The sequence below is a fragment of the Echinops telfairi genome, unplaced genomic scaffold (assembly GCF_000313985.2).
Source record: "Echinops telfairi isolate 266 unplaced genomic scaffold, ASM31398v2 ScPeMD7_9;HRSCAF=40, whole genome shotgun sequence".
NCBI lineage: Eukaryota > Metazoa > Chordata > Mammalia > Afrosoricida > Tenrecidae > Echinops > Echinops telfairi.
This window is the reverse complement of record NW_022103906.1, coordinates 80,563,036-80,581,435: the sequence shown is the minus strand read 5'-3', so window position 1 is coordinate 80,581,435 and position 18,400 is coordinate 80,563,036. Positions and strand designations below refer to the sequence as shown.

Here is an 18,400-nt window from a genome sequence, read left to right as displayed (position 1 = left end):
AAAAAATTTTTTAAAAGAAATCACTTGGGTTTCTCATTAAAGAAATATAGCCTATTAAACTAAAATCTCTGGAAGTGGGGCATTTTCCAATGAGGGCCTTCAAGGGACTAACATTTGAGAATCTATGGCATATGTCATAGTCTAATATGAAGCTCACACTATTGTATTTAGCTCATCAGGGGAAGGTTTGAATCATCTGCAGCTCTGATGGAGATATGAGAATAAATATCCTTACAGAAGCCTTCTCCCCTCTACAGAAATCTAGAGGTTTAAGTAACGCAACAACTAAATTGTAAATAGGTACAAAATAATTACTTCAGCATCATTTAATTAACTTCATGCTTTGGGAAAGCTTTTACCTACAAACCTGATACTAATACCTCACCTTTAATAGGATGATCATAATGTTTAACTTTTCCATCTTCAAAGTACACTGCTAACTAATTATAACCAAACCCTTTGAGGAAAGGCGTTACCAGTTTCATGACAACATATTTAAGAGAAATTGTGCAATCTACACACAGCCATTAAGCAATCTGTGTCAGAGAGATTACAATCCATGAGGAAGACAGGCATCTCCTAGGACATGAAACAACTTGGCTTGTCAAAGGGAAGATGACTTGAAGCACTTACCAATGAAGGTAAACGACAAGTCTTTTATACGGATTACACCAGAGCATGAAAAAATGAAAATCCGCAAAAATGAATTTAATAAAGAAAGACAAAACTGAACTTCCACTCAAACTTCACTGTCATTGAGTCTGATTCTGACTATTGGTGACCTTTCAGAACAAGGTAGAATTGCCCTTATGGGTTTCCAAGACTATAACTCTTTACAGGAGTTCTTTCTCCAACAAACTTTCTTTCTATGACTCTTTCTTTCTATAGTTCTTTCTATAACTCTTTTCCCAACCAAAAAAACTGAAAAGATCATTTCATTCTACTTGGATTAACAATCAGTGTCCATGGAAACAGCAGTCAAAAAATTCAAATATTGCTTTGGGTAAATATGTTGCAAAAGACCTCTTGAAAGTGTTAGGACAAAAGAAAAAGAAGAAAAAAATTCAAAAGAAAACAAACAAACAAAAGTGTTAGGACACAAAGATACGCCTTTGATGACTAAGGTATACATGAGCCAAGCTATATTTTCATCACTTTCTTTGCATGCTAAGGCGAGACAATGAGAAAAACATCAAGACTTGATATTTTCAAACCATGGTTCTGGCGAAGAATACTGAATCTCCCAAACCAGAATCCTTTGAAGCAAGGATTCACCTCTCCCCTACAGGAAAGAATATCAAGTTTGATGAAGGAGAAAATCAGCCAAAAGAGGGAAACTCCCAATAGGATGGACTGGCACAGAACCTGCAACACTGAATTCAAACATGGCAACAATAACAAAGCTAGCACAGGGGCGGACAACGTGGCATTGTTATAAGTAAAACTGCCAAGAGTCAAAGCTGACTTGATAGCAACTACATAATAGAAGTGCACAATTCTCTGAAAGGGAGGCACAAGAAAATGATTACTCCTAGTGGAGATTAAGGAATACTTCATAAATGAAGTGGACTTTCAAAAATGGTGGAGTTTTCTATAGAAATGGGGGGAGAGAATGTTGTAATATAATAAGCATAGAATATAACTGAAGGATGAGATACCGTATAAGTCTAATAATAATCTTGTCAAATCCTACACAAAAAAAAAGCGAAATAAACTTCTTTTGATTATTAAAGAATAAAGTGAACTTTTGCTCTAAGTTCTAACTTTTTGAAATAGTTCAACTTTTTTTTTAATTTGTTAAATTACTTTACCCTCAAGTCTCCGAGTCTCTAAAATCACAACTCATGCAGCCACCAAAAATACTAAGCACTAGTCTATCACAAATGTCCTGAAATTAGGCAAAAAAGAATTTGAGAATAGCATCAATTTCAACTTATAGTGACCCTATCAGACAGTGCATGTAGACCAAGCCCCTGAGGTTTTGAAACTGTAAATCTCTCTCTCCAGGAGTAGAAAGCCTTGCCTTTCTCCCGAGGAGCAGTTAGTGGTTTCAAACTGCTGCTCACCCAGCACATAACCTACTGTGCCATCAGGGCTCCTAACGCTAATACAGGAAAGAAGAATTCCTACTCCTCTGTTGTTAATGATTTAACAAATTTATACTCAATTAGGAAGCCTTGGTAGCACAGTGGGTTAAGCACTGGGTTGCTAACCACAAAGTCAGAGATTACGCCCACAAGCTGCTCCATAGCAACAAGATGAGGCAACTGCTCTCATTAAGATTGGAACCAATAATGTGGCCCTGGTGAGATGTGAGTGTTTTATAAAGGTCAGAAAGTGCTTTAAAAGATCACAGTGCCACAAGAGTAAACATTTCTTAGCGTCAAATCTTAACATGTTTAAAATTCTTCATTGACTCCTTGCTTCGTTTCAGGTGAACTTCAGTTACTGACAAAGGAATAAAAAGCTTTGCAAAAAATATCCCGTCTTAACTCCAACCATGTGCACACGAACATCCTGCCTTTCAAACCTGTACATTTTCTAATAATCGCTTACTTGTTTACCTCTCCTGAGTTTACTCTTCTCATTTTATTTTTCAAGTGAAATCAAGGTTTATTCTCAATAATATATTCCACTCCTACCGCCCTATCAAAGTTTCTAATCAAAGTATTAGGCAGCTCTTCTCTGGTACCGTTAGAACCTGACACACAACTCGAGCATACACGCACTTACTATAATTGTTTCCGTGCCACTCTCTTGAGATAACATGAGTTCTCCAGTGGATCATGAACTCTTTCATTTTCACTTCCGACACATGGCAGACATGAGTATGTTCTCAGTAAAAATATGCTTATTTATTGTAAAGATTTATTAATAAGTGGGGGGGAACCAACTCAATGGCAGTTGGTTTACATAAATAAAGGGAAGCCTGATAACACTGTCAGGTAAGTGTTGGGCTGCTAATCGAAAAGTCGGCAGTTCAAATCCACCATCCACTCCAAGTGAGAGAGAGAAGGCTGTCTGCCTCTTTGTCTATGTGCTGGTTCCATATGAGCCTAAGTGTTCTGAAATTCCCAATCTTGTTCATGGCCTTTACCTAGTCAATAAACACAATTAAACATCATTCTGGTGTTCTCTGCTTTAACCAAGATCCTTCTGATATCAGCAATGATATTTCTCATGGCATGTGCTCTTTCAAAATCAGCTTGAATTTTTGGTAGCTCCCTTTGAATGTGATGCTGTAGCCATTTTTTAATTATCTTCAGCAAACTTTTGCTTGCATATTAGTATTGTTCACTTTTTTCCTCATACTGTAGGATTGCCTTTCTTTGGAATAGGCACAAAAATGGATCTATTCCAGTTGGTTGCCAGATAGCTGTTTTCCAAATTCCTTGGCATAAGTTAGTGAGTGCGCCCAGTGCTTCATTTTGAAGCTAGTTGAAACATTTCACAGGTATTCAACCAATTCCTGGAGCCCTGTTTTTCAATACGCCTTCAGTGCAGCTTGGACTTCTTCCTTTGAAGCCAACAGTTCTTGGTGGCATATGCTACCCTCTTGTAAGGAGTGATGCTAATCAATTCTTTGTGCTACAGTAACTGGATTCCTTGCATCTTCTTTTGATGCTTCCTGAATGGTTCAATATTTTGCCCATAGAGCACAGATTAAGAGCTAGAAACACAGGGAATACAGGACAGATAAACTCCTTGGGACCAATATTGAGAGTAGCCATACCAGGAGGGGAAGGGGAAGGTGGGAGGAGAAAGAGAGAACCAATCACAATGACCTACCTATAACCTCCTCCCAGTGGGATGGACAACAGACAAAGGGGTAAAGGGAGACATCGGACAGTGCAAGACATGAAAAAATAATAATAATTTATAAATTATCAAGGGTTCATGAGGGGGGAGAAGGGAAGAGGAGGGAGGGGAAAAAAATGAGGAGCTGATACCAAGGGCTCAAGTAGAAAGAAAATGCTTTGAAAATGATGATGGCAACATGTACAACTGTGCTTGACACCATGGAGGGATGGATGGACTGGGATAAGAGTTGTATGAGCCCCCAATAAAATTATTTTTTAAATATATATTTTGCCCATAGAATCCTTCAGTATTGCAACTGAGCTTGAATTTTTACTTCATTGCAAGTAATGAAGTACTTTCAACTTGAGATGTGCTGAGTGTGTTCTTCCTGTTGGCTTCTTAATTCCTGCCCTTATTTTGGCTGATGATATTGATCTTCTCCACGATCTCTTCCTACAAATGTTGTCAATTTGATTCCTCTGAATTTCATCTGGTGAGGTCTGTGTGTATAGTCATCATTTATGTTGTTGAATTAGGGCAAGAAATATGAAACAGGGCAATAAAGGAAAAGGGACATAGGTAATATACAGAATGAAAAACAGGGGCAGAGTAGATGCACAGGCAGACAGACAAGCTGAACAGGTATGGGTGGATAAACAGGACTACGCCCATGAACACATGTAGGCATGGCAGAGGATATTTCTACACCTGTACTGGCATTCACTTGTATATAAATCAGTATAGTAGGTCAAGTGAAACAAAGTAATGAAAACTTCTCAGGCAGAACTAATACCTTGAAGACATGAGTCACTGGACATAGGAACTTAGGACCATCTCAAGAGACAGCTAAGTAAAATATGAAAACATGGTGCACAAAGAATATTCTGCATCCTACTGCTGTTACGTAGCAAGTAGGGTCTTAAAAGCTAAGGAATGGCCATCTACAATAGGTCTCTCCCTGTCCGGAGAAAAGAATGAAGAAAATCAAAGACTCAAAATAACAGTCCAAAGAACTAATAATGGTTCCCATGAACCACAATCTCCACTAACCTGAGACTAGAACTATGTAAATGGTGCCCACCGACAGCTACCAACTTTTCTGATTGGGATCATAGAAAGCCCTGGACAGGATGAGAGAAAACTGTGCAATAAAAGTCCAGACTGACTGATCTGGTAGAGACAGTGGAACCCATAGTATACTTGACCTCTTCTGGCTTCCCCGCTTGCATGAGGCAGAGATCAGACATGCCCCCATGCACCATCCTTCTATACCTACTCGGACACCAACTGCTCCATCCATGATACTCTTGCTTGTATGCCAGTTTCAATATTTCATTACATTGCCACAGAGACCTCACAGACAATATTCACAATTATGGGAGGCGGGGAGGGGTTTAGAAAAACTAAAAACTAAAATTCTGACAAATCAGAATCCGTAGACAGTAAGGATACAATCACTAGTCCACAGTAACACCTCTCGTCAGCCAGCTGCCCAGTTTCTCTCCATGTGGTCCCTTGGCTTCTGCCTCCATGGATCAGGAAGCCCAGCTGCCACCCTGCCTCACAGTTCCAGAGTCTCGGCCCTGCTCCCCTCCCCTGTTCTTCTTCATGGTTTCCTTGCCTGGACCCCTGGCATAAACCTAGTTCCTTTACTATGTTCCTTGGTCTCTGGTGCCTCTGGTCTAGGTCTCTGCCATTTCAGAGATCTGAACTTCTGATGGCCCTGCTATTTCTCTCTCTGCTTCTGAGATGGCTGTGAAACAGAGGAATGGCTTTGATGAAGGTGTGGTTTTTGTCTTTCAGCAGAGCAAAGCCCTAAGGAAACAAAAGGTATGACTTGGTTCACACCCTCTACTAAGGTCAAGACTTGATCCCACCTTTATGCTGTCCATCAGCCTAGCAAAAAACACCCTCTACATGGGATTATAGCCACAGGCATAGAGTACATAATTATAATACATCACCTAAGGAATTATTAAGAAGACCTGGTTGTATCTTGGGCTACACATGGGGCCGCTAACCCCACGGTCAGCAACTCAAGCCCACCAGAGAAAGAAGAGGCTTTCTATTCCCATAAAGAGTATATCATTAGAAACCCACATGGGCATTTCTAATCTAATTCTATCAGGTCACTAGGAGTCAAATCAACTCAAAGGCAGAGGGTGTTTTTGGAAGAAATGATTGCTAAAAGGGCAGTACTGATTGACACATCTCAAGCCCCCAAACTGTGGCCCTTAGACACCTTTCAAACCTGGCAGTGAACCCACCCCTTGCAGCCAAACCACAAGCCAGCCTATAAAATGAACGCTAACACTCGTGAAGACAGAGCCCGTTGGGTCAATTTATCCAGACTAGGCTAAAGAGGAAAGATTTTCCCCAAAATGAAGCTCAGACACCAAGAGGGGCAGGAAAGGGCAAATGCATACAGGGAACCCTGGGAGGAAGGAGGAAGAGAGTCCTGCTACACTGAAAGAATTGCACCCACTATCCTGAAACAGTTATAAATTGTTGAATAACAGTGTATAAATTGTTGAATAGAAAGCTATTATTTGCTCTGTACATTTTCAACCTTACCAGAATTAAAAAAAAAAAAAAAAAAACCAAGAAGACAAAAGTCAGAATTTTTCAAAGGGCCTCTATTGGAGGAGAGAGAAAAAATACAGTGGGCTCATTAAAACAAGCAAAACTGAACTTTGGCTCCAAAAAGACTAAACAGGACTAAAACCCACTGCCACTGAGCCAACTCTGACTCCTGGTGACCTTATGCCGTTTCTGGGGCTATAAACCTTTGTGGGAACAGTCTCATTTTCCTCCCATGGAGTAGCTAGTGGATTTGAACCAATGGCTTTGTGGTTAGCAGCAACCCAATGCCTAATCCACAGCACCACTAGGACTTCTCACAGAGAAAGGACTAAAGCTAGCTGACAAACATGGATTTCATCATTGTGAACCTATCTTAACTTCTAAAAGGGCAATTTTTTTGAAATGACTAAGTAAAATTCTGAATGAGTAGTGAGAAAGTAGAGGGAATGACTGGAAATAAGACAGTAGGTTTAAAGATATAACAAACTCCAAGACACCAGAGAAAGGTTTTAAGAGAAGAAAATCTATTTGCTTATCACTAGAAGAAAAAGAACCATAGAAAAGGACAACATATGTTTTTAAAAGTCCTTCCTTGGAGAGCCAAGAAAGAGAAAACTGAACAGGAATATTTTCCCCAAGTTAGATAGAAAGTGTATGGGTATGATCTTTTCAAATTTCCTTCAGAAAGCAAATCTCTTTTGCTCTATCTTTTATGGTACAAGTAACCCAGTACTCCTGTTTTCATGAGAAAGCTTAGGAGAGTAGCTGGTTTCCTGTTCTTCCATTTGTAAAAGGAAATGCAGAGACAGTGGTCTCCAAGACAGCAGCAAACAAAAAATCATACTGCTATTTACTTCCTCATGACCAGCATCAGTCCACAAAATCCTGAAACGACAGGCACTCAAAACAGCCTACATTTCCCTTCAAATCCTCAAGAGCAATGGGCTTACCAGGTTAATACTTCTACATAATCATGGCAAAATGCAGAAAAGGAAAAGGTATCTCCGTGTTGTATGTCATTTTCCAACCATAGGGACCTTAGAAGTGAAAGAATAGGACTGCCACATAAGTGTTTCTGGGCTGAAAAGCGTTATGGGAGCAGTTTATCAGCCCTTTTCTCCCGCAGAGCAGCTGGTAAATTAGAACTATCAACTTCTTGGTCAGCAATCGAGTGTTTTAACTATTGCAACACAAACACTCTAAATAAATGTACAGGAAATGACCAAATTACTACAGAACTGTGGAAACATAAAAACCATATGAACAATTTTCTTCATAGAATATAAAGCTATTTTAGCTAAAAATGTATCACTTAAAATGAAAAGCAACGTATGGTACTAAAAATGCCAGACTTAGAAACTGGACAGAGTAATTTTATATTGCTGCATTACCACTGTAATACAGAAAACTACTAGGTACTCCCTGAAATTATAAAAAGAATCAAGTGACATAGCATAGATAACTCCTATTGCCTGGCAGTAGCTATAGTCTCAAGTAAAGCTATATTTACTTGGTTTTGTGGGATCAATATAACTTCATACACATTAATTACCTTGATTGCCTAATACCTTACACAAAATGTATTAAAGCGCCTATGATTATATCAAGGACAGAGCCCCAATGGTAGTCAGGTAAACATTGGACTGCTAAAGGCAAAGTTTTCACACAGTTCAAACCACCACCCACTATGAGAAAAAAGATGAGGGTAGGGGGATGGGGAGGGAGAAAATGAGGAACTGATGGCAAGGGCTCAAGTAGAGGGAAAATGTTTTGAAAGTGATGATGACAACAGATGTGCTTGAAACAATGGATGGCTGTGTGGGCTGTGATGAGAGCTGTATGAGCCCCCAATAAAATGACTTATTAAAAAAAAGAAAGACGAGGCTGTCTGGGGATCACTATGAGTCGGAAATCATCTGATGTCAGTGGGTTTCCTGAAGTATGTCAAAGAGCCCTGATAATACAGTTGTTAACTGTTATCTGCTAACCCAAAAGTCAGAGGTTCAAACCTACTAGCAGCTCTGAGAAAGATGTGAGCCTATCCTTCCATAAAGATCACAACCTTGAAAGTCCTACAGAGCTATTCTGGTGTTTCACAGGATCACTTTGAGTTGCAAATGGCTACACAATAGGCTTAGTTTTTATTACTCCAGCACTAGAGACATATAATGAGATAATCCACGACATTAATGTAAGAAGGGAACCTTAATGTGGTAACTACAACATAGCTTTGGAAGTCATCACAACTGGAAGTCATCAAAAATGTCTTGGAGCATTTAAAAATAGCTATCCTAAGCACTGGTGAACTGAAATGAACTGATATTGACCATTTTGAATCAGATAATCATATAGTCTACAACACCAAGAATAACAAATTGAAGAATAGCATCATATATATTGTCAGAAAAAAAATTTGGTTCAAGATCTATACAGAAGCACAACACTGTCAGTGACACTACATATGGAAGTGAACAAAGTATCGCACTACAAAGAAGACCAACTAATATTGCATTAGTCAAATTTATACACCAAGCACAAATGCCAAAGAGGGAGAAAATGAGCATTTTTACCAACTCCTGTGATTTGAAATTGATCAAACAAGTCAAGGTGCGTTGATAATTCATTACGGATGACTGGAATGCAAAAGGCAGAAACAAGCAACATAAATCTTTACAGGAGCGGACAGCCTCATCTTTCTCTCTTTAGGTGGCTGTTGGGTTTAAACTGCCGAACTTGCCATTAACAATCATCCCAACAGCACATCAAGATTAACAGTTAGAAAATATAGGCTCAGTGATAGAAACAATACCAGAGATGCATGACAGAAGTGTGCAAAACCAGTGACCTACTCATTGGAAATATCTTTTTTCAACAACATAATGGCCACTATACACGTGGACCTCACCAGACAGAGTGTACCGGGATCAAAACTACATTTGTGGAAAATGATGAAGAACCACAATCAGAACAAGATCATGATCCAACTACAGAGCCAGACCATCAACTGATCACATGCAAGCTGAAGTGGAAGAAAGTGATAAGTTCTTTTTTTTTTTTTTTTTTTGAAAGTGATAAGTTCTTAAGAACTGAAGTGCAACCTTGAGTATATCCTACCTGAATTCAGACACCAGCTCAAGAACAGATTCAATGCACTGAATACTAATTATAGATGATTTAATGAGTTGTGGGGTGACAACAAGGGCATCATAAATGATGAAAACAAAAAGTCATTAATAAGACAGGTAAGAAAAGTAAAAATTGGAAGAGACTGAAACTGCTCTTGAACATAAAGAGGCTTTCTACTCCCTTAAAGATGTACAGTCTCAGATACCCACAGGGACAGTGTCCTACAGGGCCACAATGAGTTGGAATCCACTTGATGGCAGTGATTTTGGTTTGGGTTTTGAATCAATATCACATATATACTGTAATTCAAAACCAGTTACAGCAGCACCTCAACAGTGAGATGCCAGAAATTCAAGCCACATTCAGAAAAGGACATGGGATGTCATCATCACAGATGAAGAAAACTGGATGTTGGCAGAAAGACTATAATATAACACCAGAGAGGTATTTACCTGTGTTTTATTAACTATGCAAAAGCATTCAACTGTGTGAAACATAAATTAGAGGTGGCATTACAAAGAATGAGAATTCTACAACACCTTACTTACTGTGTTCATGTGGAGTCTAGGTAAATAATCTGATAAGCTGGACTATACAAAGAAGTATACCAGGATTAGAGGAAAACTCATTAGCAACCTGCAGTATGGCTGAATGCAAAGACTACTTGATGCACCTACTGATGAAGGGAGAGGGAGACCATACCCTTCAGTGTGAATTACATCTAAACATTTTTTAGTCCCTATAACAACCAACAAACATCATGATAAATGGCAGAGAAATTGAAGCTGTTAAAAATTTCATTCTTCTTGGATCAATAATCAATGCCCAAAGAGCAGTCAAGAAACCAAACAACAAAAGCAAGAAAGCAAGCAAGAAGGAAGGAAGGAAGGGAGGGAGGGAGGGAGGGAAGAAAGGAAGGAAGGAAGGAAGAGAGAAAGAAAGGAAGAAAGAAAGAAACCAAACAACATATTACTTTGGACAATCTGCAGCAAAAGACTTTCCGCTTGTTAAAAAGCAAAAATGTCCCTTTGAGGACTAAGATGGACCTGACCCAACCCAAAGTATTACCCCATATACATCAGAAAGCTGGGCAATAAAAAAAGACCAAAGTGTTGGCAAAGAATACTGACTGACTGACTGACTGACTGACTGACTACATGGTGAACTGCCAGAAAAACAAAGCAACTCTGTCTTGGAGAAAGTACAGCCAAAGTGCTCCTTAGAAGCAAGGATGGCAAGACTTCGTCTCTTGCTAGACACATGATTAGAGATCAATTACTGGAGAAAGACAAAATGCTTGATAAAGTAGTGGGTTAGAGAAAATGAGGGAGACCCTTTTTGATGGGCACTGTTACTGTAACAGTGAGTGAGCTCAGGCATAAAAACAATGAGGATGTCATTGGATTAGGCAGTGTCTGGTTCTGTTGTACATGAAGTGGCATGGTACCTAGCAACACAGCCACTGTCCTTGTTAGCTGCCAGAGTCAACCCCCACACAAGCCCATCTGCAACAGAACAAAACGCTGTGAATCTGACCGTTATGATCCACGGGGTTGATTTTCAGAAAGTCACCAAGTCTTTCTCCCCTGCCCATTCTAGTATGCAAACTTCCCTGAAACTGGTTCAGTACCTTAGCAACACACAAGCCACTACAGACAGACTGCTGATAGCAGTGCCTAACGTGAATCAAGTCCGTGTCTACCACACTGAATTCTCGAGATGAGATTAGATAGATAGACATATAGAGTATATAGTATATATACCCAAATATATAGACACCCCCCCAAAAAAACAACAGAATCCCCCCCCAAAAAAAAGCTATGTGTTTGTTTGGTTTTTTTACAAAACAACCTTATCATCTTCAAAGTACTCTCCGTTACACTTAATACACTTGTCAAATCTGCAATTCCATTCTTGGAAACGTTTTTTCAAACTCATCTGTTTGGATAGCTAACAGCACCTCCCTCGTTTTTTTCTCTACCTTATGCATTGTCAACTTACTGCCCTTTCATGTCCTTCTTCATTCCCAGGAGCGAGGTAAGTAAGGTGTGTGGGGCAAGAGAGGCATCTTGTGTTTTGCTAAAAAAATTGGTGCACTGATATGGCTGCATGAGCAGGTGCATTGTCATGGTGGCAAAACCAGTCCCCCGTCTGCCACAAATCAGGCCTTTTTTGCCACAATATAGCCTGTTAGGCTATATTTTCAGAACCTCTAAATAGAAAGCTTGATTACAGTCTGACCTCGTGGAACAAACTCCAAATGCACTACGAGTCGACATTTTCACCTGTTTGGGAAGTTGAGGAACATCCGGAACGAGATTTGTCATCAAACGTGTCACCTTTTTTGAAATGAAAAAAACCTTCATATCTTTGAGTTTTTCCCATAGCACTGTTCTTGCAAGCCGTGTTCAACATCACAACAGTTTCTACGGCATTTTTTCCAAACAGGAAAAAAAATTTCACAGCCCCACAGTCTCTTAATTCGGCCATCACAAAAAAAAACAATGTTTGAGCTAAAGTGCTTGTAGGAAAAATTTCACTGTGACCTAAGAGAACCTTCCCAGGTGATGCCACTGGGTGCACTAACTCAGAGTAAGATGCTCGATGCTCTCCAAGCAGGAAAAATGGGAACTACAAAGCTCCACTCTGCCCAGAAACGTTAGTTAGTTATTTAAACCCACCAGTAGTCCCTTGGGACAAAATGAGGCTGGCTACTCTCAAAAAGCTTTCTAAATATATAAATAAGCTTTCCAGTCACAGAAACTTTATAAAGGGTCAATGTGAGTTGGAATCAAGTAGATAGCAGGGGATTATTGAATTAGATACATATTCAATATTCCCATCGAGTCAGTTCTAACTCACATCAACTCACTGTGTGTTGCTATAATCTATGGATTATTGCTAGAAGCTATGGACTCAAGCATACCAATCATCACGAGTCAGAGCCAACCGAAACTACCAACAGCAACAAATGCATATGAGTGACTATAAACATGGAGAACCAGAGCCAAAAATGCTTGCCTACATGGCACATACATTTTAGTGTCAACAAAGCTGCAGCTGTCAAGTCAAATCCATCTCATTGTGACCTACAGGATAGAGTAGAACTGATCCATGTAACATGGGGTTTCCAAGGCTGTATGTAACCTTTAGAGATGCAGCCTGCCACGTCTTTCTCCCACAGAGAAACTACTGGTGGGTATGAACCATCTACCTTTCAGTTAGCAGGCAAGCACTTCCCTAGTGCTCTACTGTGGCTCATTTTAGTGTAATCACAGCTTGGTATTTAATGAATGAATGAACATAAGAACAATTAAGTCCATTCACTAAAAGCCAGGCTCTGGATTATCTCCAAATTTGTGTCTGACAAGATTACAGAATATATCATTTAATGGTATCTAAAACAGCACTGTTTGGGTCCCAGAACACAGACACAAACTAATAATGCTAGGCATGTTTAATGTACTAGATGTATCTTCATTACAAAGAGTCTTGGTGGCACAGTGCTATAGCGCTCAGTTGCTAACTTAATGGTCAGGGTTCAAATCTCCCCACACCAGTCCCTCCGCGAGGACAAAGAGATGACAGCCTACTTCCCTAAAGAAGTAGGCTTGGAAACCCTATGGTGAAAAGTCCTATATGGTTCCTATGAGTCAGAATTGTCTCCATGGCAATCATCTGTTGTTTTTAAAGTGCCCCCCCCCCATTATTAGTAGGCATGGAGCCCTGGTGGCACAGAGGTTAAGGCAATCAGCTGCTAACCTAAAGGTCAGCGGTTCAAACATCGCAGCTGCTCCCTGAGCGAGACGGCCTCCCCATGCCCTCCCATCAGAAGTCCAGCCTAGGAAACACTGTAGGCTACTCTGCTCTTTTCCAGTCCTGCGTCAGAATCAACTCAAAGGCATGGAACAACAACATCTTCATATATGGGAGTGCCTGAGTGCCACAAGTGACTAAATATTTGATTACTGGCCAAAAAGTTAGCAGTTCAAACCCACTCAGAGACAACTTGAAAGGCAGACCCGGCAATCGGCTTCCAAAAAGTCACAGGCATGAAAGCTCTATAAAGTGCAATTCTGCTCTGTGTGCACGGGGCAGCAGGAGTCAGGATCAAACCCACAATCTGCACATTTAACTATTAGATCGTTACAGAAGGTTTAAATTCTAACTTTTTCACATAGAAAACCCTTATCTCCTCTCTAGACAGAGATTCCCAGAGCATAAGCGAAAACGCACACACTGACATTTCAATATGACCAAGCAGAGGAGAAGATGCCAGCACCAAGTACCCCTGGTTGGCGACCACGAAACACCAAACTCACGTTACTGGGAAGCAAAATTATTGCATTGATCATCAATGTATGATAGGCCTGCCCCTCTCCTTACACTCCCACCCCAACTCTGTAAAAATCACACAGCAATCTATTAGTAAAACCAATGTCTTGGATTTCATATCCCTACTACTGGCTACTGTTTTTACTTTTGTTTCAATACAATCCTAGACACCACAACTTCACATAGCAGGGACCATGAGGGGTTTCAAAAAGCTCACCTCATAGTAGAAAACCGGACTGTTTCCACAACACTATGAGACACTCATATTTCAGTACTGGATAGCAGTTGCCTCCTTCATTTATTTCAGATATTGGTGGAAACTACTGATTGAACAGCAAAGAGTACTGAAGTAAAGAAACGCATGAGATATTAGAGCTAGAACTACATATTACTCTTACAACTTGCTACCCACTTTGTCTTTTATAAGCCATTCAACCTCCTTGTTTACTCCATTTCCTTAGCTATACAATGGGGGGGTGATTGATCAATCCTCTTGGGATTGATGCAGGGATTAAATTAGATAGCATTAAACAAGAGCTGGCACATATGAAATATTATGAAAACCTTAGTTTACGCCTGTCTCTCTCATTAGGCTACCACCAAATGGCCAGAAAGGCAAAGCATAACTAAACATAGCCAAAGTGAAGACTTGCAGTACAACAATAATTGAAAATGAGAAAGCATACTTTGCATTCAGTCAAAAAAACACTAATTGACTACTATATCCAACAGACAGTGTTATAGGCACTCAGAATACAGCTGCCTCAGAAAAAGGCACCTTTAAAGATTCAAAAGAGCAGTTCCACCAATACGCTCAATGAGTAAAATAAGAACTTTTTCACATGCATGCTGTCATTCATGTGGCACTTGTTATGAACTAAGGTATTTTGTTAATAATTTTTCATATACATACCATGCATACAAAACACACACACAGGGATGAGGCTCATCAACTTTCAAAAAGTTCAAAGAAAAATGGAATTAAAAATAAGGGAATTTTTCTATAAACTTTTTGAAGCCCCTCACTTATCGTTCTGAAGGTGGGGGCTATGTTTTATTTATCCTCAAAGATCAAAGTCCTAGCAGCAAAATTTTCAAAAACTAGTTATTTATTCATTTAACAAGTATTGACTGGGGAAAAAGGGGGAAGCTGATGTCAAGAGTTCAAATAGAAAGTAAATGTTTAGAAAATGATGATGGCAACATATGTACAAATATGCTTGACACAACTGATGTATGGAATGTTTAAAGATATGTCAGAGCCTCCAATAATTTTTTAAAGTATTTACTGAGTACTGTCCATTTGTCAGACACTGTGTTAAACACTGACGATACAGCGGTTAGAAAAAGACATACTGCCTCCCTTCATTGAGCTTATAGTCCAGTTGAACCAGAGAGCCTGGGGGGTGGGGGGTACCCTATAAGCTACTTCCAGATAAAATTTAAACAATCTAAAACTGGGGGGGGGAATTTTATGCCAAATATTGATCATTGAAAAGTATATGAAGTTTGTGATCTGACGGAGCACTAATACAAAGTCTATTAACGTTAATGTAGTTATTTTCTATCATTCAAGGTAAGATACCTGCCAATATTCTCTAAAATGTCCAGCTTATATTTAAATAAAATGAATATATTTTTGACCTATGTTTTTTCTCCCAAACTGTACTTCCATGAAACTTTTATACAAAAATAACAAATGCTTTTTTTACTCAGTAATGCATATTTCCCTCTGGAAAAGTTAAGAGAAATAGACAATATCCCTATTACAAGGAAAGCCTTTTATAAAGTAAACAGATACCTAACATTACCCAGAAATTACCCCAGCAATGCACAGAAATCAAATATCGTTCGTCCAACAGGAAAGGCCAAACATACAATTCACAGAAATACATCACTTTTTTTGATGGACTAGGTCTTAGAGACGGAACACTCTCCATGCAGGTACACTGAGTGGGCTCCCTAGTTCCAACAAATGGAAATCCTATCATCTGTCCAGCTGGTTTCCAGAGGTTATGAATCTACTTATAATTAGGTATTTGGGAGAGATTCTCCTATCTCGCACATATACTATCAGGGGGAAAGACAAAAACAAAAAACAAAAAACTATAGGTCTTGTTGACATGGCTTGAATTTCACGGTCAGTCAAATGTCTCTAGACACAGTGAAGGAACTAATCTAAAGAGTCAGAGGGGAAGGAGGGGACAAATCCATATCAAGGGTGAAGTCAACAGCACAAAAGCGAAATTCTTCAATCACATATTACACAAAGAATACATTTTTTCATATGAAAATCAAAATTTGCTGAAGCAACAGCATGAGCAACTCTTTTCAATGAAGTAAGACTTCGCAGGTGACAGCAAATGTCTATTACAGAACCCATAACTATACAAGGTGCTTTATGAGAACCAAGAAAATGATACACTCCTGTCACATAAAACCAACTACAGAGGAAAGCTTACCAGATTCAAATCAATTGACTTCAGAGACATACAACAAAGGAATATATAGTCTGCATTAGTTCAAAAGCTTAATAAATCCAGCAGAATTACAACTTAGCCTATAAGGCCAGTCTCTGTATACAATTAATAAATCTCTGAAGTCTCTGAGAAAGCAAGTAGATCATTTTAGCACCTACAAGAGCCACAGCATAATTCTTAAAACTGAAAAATAAGTACACATTTCAGAGCAAATCTTCATTAGCCTATTGTTAGGATTCTGAAACATTTTAAAGAGGGCTGTAAAACAGTTTCATTAGTATCATTCAAGAAAGAGTGCTACTATCTTTCATTCTTCTAGCAATTGAAAAGCTACCAAATGTCCATTTCTACATTATTGATCCCTTGCCTTTTAACATCCCCATAACAGCTGCTTGACAAATTACCTCACCTTATTCCTCAGGGGGGGAAGGACAGCATTGGGATCCATGAATTCAAAAATGGGACCACAAGCTAATCAGTGGCAGATAAGCTAATTGCTTCAGGAGTTAGACACTGCTCTTCAGGACCAGCAGTTATAACATAATACAATTAAATGCTATGTACTCTAAATAGTTCATTTGTACTTAAATGGGGCAAGCAGAACTTTTCACATCTTTGTAAGGATTTCTACAAAAGGCCTAACCTTTCCAACATTTAGGCTGACTAGTTTGCACATTCAGATGTAGCTTTTGCCTTTTAACTGAAGACATTGTTAAGTCCCCAAACATATTCTATCCAATAAGAATGAGTTTCTAAAGTATTTTCCACATACATGTCAGAGTAATTTAATATGGTAAGATATTTGTGTTGAATTTGCCTAGATTCATTCTCTGATCCATGTCAAAACTGCCTATCGGGCACTAAGAGAAAAGAGTCCGAGGAAACGGTGAACTTGTAGATTCAGTAGAACATCAAAACTGCTTTCCCCCATAAGATTAACAAAATGGTATGGATTTAAAGATGTGTTTTAATAAATAGCATTTCCGAGTCACATCACTCTTGGTTAAGCTGGCCTCTTTCTAGAAGAGTGGTTCTCAACCTTCCTAATGCCACGACCCTTTAATACAGTTCCTCATGTAGTGTGTGGTGACCCCCAACCATAAAATTATTTCCGCTGCTACTTCATCACTGTCATTTCGGTACTGTGATGAATGGGGCGACCCCTGTGAAAGGGTCGTTCGACCCCCACAGGTTGGGAACCACTGTTCTAGCAAGCAGCAACAGACTCTCGAACTCAAGACCAGTCTCATAAAAACACTTGTCAATTCCTTCAAAACTATCATTTAGGTAAAGTTTTACACTGAGGGTAATATAGTTTCAAGATTTCTCCACCATGAAAACAAAAAGAAGCTGCACACATTTATTAAAACTTTGGTACAAATGCACTTTTTGTAACCCATTCCCACAGCAAAACTGTGGGCATCCAAGCAGCTATTCTACTATTGGGGATGCTAATACCCACTAACCAAGCCACTGGGTATGCATGTTTCTCTCAAGCCTCCCTCCTAGTGACCCTGTCCCTCCGGGAACCTTGGCTAGCTACCTGGCTGGATCTCCAGCCTCGAAGCTCCAATATCAGGTTTGACCTCTCCCGCCTGCAGAGGCGACAGCGTTGATTTTTGCCTTTAAAAGTTGGTAGCTGCAAACTTCTTTCAGCATCCCTGCCAAGTGGAGCACTCTGCTCACTTCCTCGCCGACTTGAACCACCCCCAAACAGTTGGAGAGTAAGCTGAAGTTAGACGCCCGCCGACACTTTCGGGAAGGGTGACACCCCAGAAAACTCACTTCTCCCCTCCAGCCCTTGCACCCCGGGACTCCGGCCCTCGGCTCGTGCTCCCCACGAATTCCCCTCTGGAGACGGGACAAGGGCACGGAACGCCGACTGTTGTCGTGCCCCCGCCAAGGTGCCCCAGCGCCGGCCGGCCGGCTCCTCCTGGAGGGAAGCAAGTTCCGCTCGCCACACAAAAGAGCCCGGTCCACGGCACTGCCGCGGCCCTCCCTAGCCCGGTGCCACCCTCCGGGGCACCCGCGGCCCCGCTCTCCCGCCGCCCGAGCGGTCTCCGCTGGAGGCTTCC

At 40.1% G+C, this 18,400-nt stretch overlaps 1 protein-coding gene across 1 annotated transcript in view; it reads right to left on the bottom strand.

Moving 5' to 3' along the window:
- The window catches only part of ATAD2B (ATPase family AAA domain containing 2B), a 173,536-nt gene that overhangs the window by 154,781 nt on the left and 355 nt on the right, over nt 1–18,400 (bottom strand). The gene's annotated exons all lie outside the window — the stretch shown is intronic.